Raw genomic sequence first — 6,000 nt, forward strand, 5'->3', positions numbered from 1 at the left:
CACACCCTGCCTCAGAAAAAGGCAGTAGAGAGGTCCTCAAAGCTGCCTAGAGTGGCTGATTCCCACACAGCCAATCAGGGCCCAGCAGGTCAGTATAAGAAGAGCTGCAGGGCCAGAGTAAGTGGATGGACAAAGGACATATTCAAAAATATCTCTTGAATAGAGAACTTGTGGATGCTCTGAGGCTACTGGGCAGACCTAGGCTCAAGTTGAAGGACATTTGTAAGGGAGACTTAAACTTTCAGCATCAACACTACAAGCTGAGAAGATGCAACTAATAGGCTACCCTAGAGGGCTGCACCAGGGAGTCAGAGGATGGTTAAGGGAGGGAAAATGAAGAGAGCAAAAAGGAAAGCACAGAAGGCCTCAAGCACTAGTAGTGCACCAGCTTCATTCTCTGGCCCTGTGCCTTAGACCTGCATTATCTGGGGCAAGGACTATCACTCAAGAACTGGCTGCCTTAGCCACTCATGCTGCTGCAGTGTGACACACAGTAACCAAATTGTATAGCCTTCTCCTGTGCCTGCTTTGGTGTGAACACCAGAGTTTTCTGAGATGGACAGTTGCCATAATTAAGATTATCTGGTAATCTCTTGGTTATGACCTATGAATTTCAGAAGTGTCGCAATGTACTGTGTAATTATTGCCGTTGCTCAGTAATAAAGCCCACCAAACCTCCAGGGTGCCATTAGCATTCTTGGTGTACTGTGATTGGGAAGCAAGCACCACAGGTACTTCAGCAGCCAGAACTCCTAGGTGCTAGCCCTGGTGGGGCCCAATAACCACACAGCACATGGCTAAGAGAAAGGGCATTTTACTAGGGATGGCAGGAAAGGTTGTAAATACAGAGGTACAGAGGCTTAAACAGTTACAGTTCAAAGTGAGCAACAGTAATTCTTCTTTGGGTCCCTGGGGCAGTCCAATTGAGAGTCAAGGCTGTTCAGGCCTAGTGCCTGGGGTGCCCTCTCCTGTCCAGCCTCTATAAAAGTAAGGGCCCCTCTACCTGCAGCTGCTTCCCCATAAGTCCATGCAAACCCACACCCAGCTGTAACATCTGGCAGTCACTCTCTTGTCTGTTCCACTCACAGCTCTGCATACTGTTCCTGCCTCCTGTTTGCCTCCAGCTCCTTGCCTGCCATGTAGCTGCTGGTCCCAATTCCCAAAACGAGCCCAGCCACTTCCTGGTTCAGGACTGAAATGGTCCAGGAAAAGTGATTTGCATTGGGTAGCTAATTGATGGGAGTTGTAGTCCCCTGCTTAGCAGATCCATCACAACTACATGATTAAATGCCAGGTGCTGAAAAAATTGGATTCTGAAAGATGACAAATAGTAGAGCTGTGTGAACTGTTCTCTGAAAATTTATTTTATTAATTTTACCCCTTTATGTGTTGTCAAATTTTTGGAGAAGAAACTTTTGATTTTTGTATACTTCTTGTTAACTGGTCAAAATTATCTGAGTGACTTTGATTTTATGAGTTTGTTTTTCCAAACATATTTCAGTTTATGGATTTCACATGAACTGTTTGTGACTGATTCAAGTATTTACTCTTTGTGGTTCACTGTTTAAACTGTGACTGATCACAGGGGCCACAGGGTACTGTTTCCCCTCCCAGTCCAGATTAGTGACTTTGAAACCACAGAGAGCTTTCAAAATAAGCATGCAAATATACTTTATGTGAACACATTTCAATGAATAGTCACAATATTTTCTTTGTCCAACCATTATTTTTCTTTGATCAGGATTGCAAACGAGGACTGTCAATATTGTGAAAGTGAATTAATGGGAATTTTAGTCCAATGAATTTTAGTCCAATGAACTAATAACCAGATAAGCTCTGATAATCAGGAAGCAGAGATTTTTGCATGTTTGATTTAGCTCCTTCAAAGTGAATAGCAGGCTATTCTGACTGGTTATTACTATGCACAGAGTTTAGTCAAAATTTGCTATCTACGTGGATATTTATTACACTAGTCTTTGACAGTATTGACCTTTTAGGAGGTGAACAATAGACATTGTTTGACCGTACATTCAATCAGAAGTCAAGTTTAATTGTTGTATGCCACAGTTGTTGCCCAGTTTTTTCCAATGGGGCAAAATCCCATAGTGATGAAAAATGGCGGGCTGTCTGCAGAATGTTTTTTCCAGGCACAAAATGAAATTTCTTTTCATTTTTTTGTTTTGAAACAACCAAAAAATGTTGAAATAACTTTTGTTGTTGTCTTAAAATGTTTCGTTTTGAGAAACAAAAAAAAAAATGTTATTTTCCCAGTTTTGGATTTTCAGAGTTCATTGCCTCCTTTTTTCTTTTAAACTCTCCCTCCTTTTCTACTAGACACTGGTTAAAATTAGAAAAGTAGGTGGAAACCCACTTTTTACATTATTTATATTGTTCTCCAACTGGAAAAAGTAGGAAAACACAAAGACTGTTCAAGTTGGGATAAAAGTAAGTGTGTGAGTGTGTGTGTGTGTGTGTGAGAGAGAGAGAGAGAGAGAGAGAGAGAGAGAGAGAGAGAGGAAAAAGAAAAGAGAGTAGCAGAAACAACACCAAACATCCAAAAACTGAAAATGGAAAACCAAAATGTTTTTGTTTTCGAAAACCAATATGAAATGACATTTTAAGATGATACAAAAATTCATTTAGTTTCAAACTGTCAATTCAAATTTTCCAATGGGGAAAATGTAAAAACATGTTTAAATCAACATTTTTTCATGCAAGCGCATCAACTTTGATGAAACCACATTCTCTGATGGCGTAGGGGGTTCTTTTTCTTTTTTGGTTAACAAAATATTTCAACAAGCTCTAATATTCAGTAATGGGGTGGGGGGAAGAATCTTTCAGGTATAGACAAGGAAGTAAAACAGTGTTCAGGTGAGAATCGAACTTTATGGTGATTGCTCTATCTTTTCATTTGCAATGTTAGACGCTGCAGATGAGAACGCTTTTGCAACAAGAGTAACAAGATTGTTGGGAAGGACTAGATAGGATACCAGTGCTTAGATGAGAAAAGAAGGGAAGAGGCTAATATGAGGCTATCTGATCAAATATATGAAAAATTTTTAATGAGAAAGGGCAGGTTTAACCTGGATTCTAAATTGAGGCCCTAGTTCATTCATGTTTAAAGCTAAGCATATTAGACCCAATAGGTCTGAATAAGGGTCTGAACAGGAATAGATTTCAGCCCATGTTTAAGTCACACTGAAGTTGAGCATATACCTAAATGGTGTCCTGCATGGGTATTTTTCCTTGAATCAGGCCCTCAGTAGGGAGAGAGTGGAGGAATTTGAGGATGAAGATGCTACAGTTGTGCTTTTTGACAATGATGGCCGTTCTCTGTCTAGCAAGTAAGGATACATTTTGATCTACTTAGTAAATGCTACAATAACACTTTTTTGCCAAAATACCAAATTGTAATAAGTTAATGGCCCCTGTCTGGGAAAGGAATAAACGAGAAGTTCTATTAGAGATGCAGATTTCCAGAGAAGCCCTAGGGAAAGCACAGTTCATGATTCACTAGGGTTTCCCCATGACTGCAACACACAAAATATGAATGAGCCAAATGCAGCACTTCTTGTTCTTGCTGTGGTGTAAATGCAATCTAATTATGACCTGTATGTACAACAGCCTTATCTATCTCTGCTGTGGAGTCTGTTTACTCTGATTCACACACAGCATGGATATAGTAAATACAGCATCTCTCATCTCAAGAATTACAGGTGCGGACGATGCAGTCGCTTCCATTCATCCCAAGAAAATACAAGAAAATGCATCTGTAGAATCTTTTTAAATGATCTGGGAAATGGTCCCTTTTTGCCTCTCTCTGGTGTATAAAGGGAGTCTGAAAGGTATCTTTTTTTTTTGTTTGTTTGCTATGTGTTTTGTTTTTTTAACCTGAGAGATATTGACAGAATTGCAAAACTCAAGGATTCAGAGATCCTTATACTCGCTTAAAAATCGTGAAGCTTAAAAGACAAACAAGCAACACATTTGAGGTTCTTTTTATATGCCTTCTGGAATTGGAACTTGTAAGGTTCACATTTTCAATGTGGTTCCCCCCTGTCTGCAGTAATTATGAGAACTAGAATTTTTTTTAAAATGAAAGCTGAGATTTTCCAATAGTAACCTGATTTCAGCGGCTGGAGCTTTAAGAAAAACATCAAACACCGTGAGAACTGTAATAAAATAGAGAGAATTGTTAATGGTATCTCCATCTTCCCTAGTTCTGCTCAGAGACTTCTTGGAGACCTAAAATGAATGGTGAGCTTTCCCAGAGCTTTGGTAATAGGAGTAGGGAGAGAGTGTGTGTGTGTGTTGGGAAATACAATATTTTTTATAAACACAGCTGTTTCTCTACATTTTCCAGGGTGCAGAGTTAAATAATAAAAATAAGACCTTACATGGCCTGACTAAAAATCGCCTTTCCTCTCAGTTGATCAGGTTTCATATGCATGATGTTTTTAATACCTACTAATTCTCCAGTCATCCAGAGTTTTTCAGGGGAAAGCAGGGCAGACAAGAGCTGAATTTCTAATAGGAAAAAAGAAGCTAGGATAAAAACTTTTGTTTTGGGAAGAGAAGAAAAACCTTTTAGGTCACCTTCATAGAGAAGCGAAAAAGAGAGACAAACCCATATTTTCCCCCTTGCCAGTGATTTTTTAACATGTAGTGATTTTTTTTGATAGGAATAAACTGCTTCAGACCACAGTCCATATTATTAATCATAATTATTTATTTGTATAATCATAGAGCCTAGGAGCACGAGTCATGGACCAGGATTCCATCATGCTAGGTACTGCACATACGCAGAACAACGAAGTCCCTGCTCTAAAGAGCTAACAGTGACTAAACCCTGATGCTTCAGAAGAAGGTACGTATAGCCTTATTTTGCAATATTATACATGCAGGAGCAAGGAGATGAGAGACCTTCCTCCCAAGCTCACCTGGCAATAGTTGGTTGATGGCTCTAGTTGGAGGACTTAGCATTTGTATTGTCAGTATAGAGTGGTAATAAATATCACAGTTAACTACCAGTGGTGTGTGAGGTGAAAATGTGGGCCTAACATGGGTGACACTATCCAGAAAGGGTGGGTTTTGGTATAGTTTCGGGGGGGTTAATTGTGCAAATGAAAAAGTAGAATTTAAAATGGATTTGCTTTTTACAAATTGATAATTACACAAAGGCACTGGAATGTAAACACAAGGATGTGATTCAAACACAAAGGCGACTGAAAATGAATGGATCCTTATGTGATATGACATCTTGACATTCAACTTGGAAGATGCTGGATCATTAAAGTACATGAGACATGATTTAATGCATAGGGCACTAGATTAGGACTTGGGAGACTTGAGAGTCATTTCTCTGCTCTGTCTGTAATTTTAGGGAAGTCCCCCTCCTTTGGTTTCCACCTCTTTCCCTCCCCCTCCCGCCAGCCCCACTTTTGTCTGTCCCACCTACTTAGATTGTGAGATCTTCGGGGCTGGAACTGTTTTTTACTACTGTCCTTGGCACAATGAGGGCCTGTGGCCTCTAAGTGCTACTGCAACATAAAATTAATAGAGGTGAAATTCTTGTTCTCTGCTTCGGAAAGGGCAATTTAATTGCATTAGTCAGTCTGGCAGAAGTACTTGCGTGCGATGAGGTTTACTGCTGTCAAAGTTTCCATTTCTGACCAGCGTCTGCTTCTCATGCATTTGGCAGGCTGTGAAGGTAGTACACTTGGAGCAAAGATGACTCCAGATTCTCAGATGTTTTTGTGAAAATAACTTTAAAATAAAAGGAAATTGCCTTCAACTTCTAATTACTGTATTAGTACAAACATCCTTCCCTCTTGTAAGAATGGGGTTAGGCACGATTTCTTTGCTGATGTATTTGATGTTACTAATTTTGAGAGTGTTTTTGAAGATAATCTACCTTTCCAGCTGTAGTCATATTTCTTCCAGTTCTGATTTGATACAGAAAATGGAATAATTGATCTAGTCACTGAAGCAATGATAACA

Source organism: Gopherus flavomarginatus, chromosome 1 (genome assembly GCF_025201925.1).
Source record: "Gopherus flavomarginatus isolate rGopFla2 chromosome 1, rGopFla2.mat.asm, whole genome shotgun sequence".
Lineage (NCBI taxonomy): Eukaryota > Metazoa > Chordata > Testudines > Testudinidae > Gopherus > Gopherus flavomarginatus.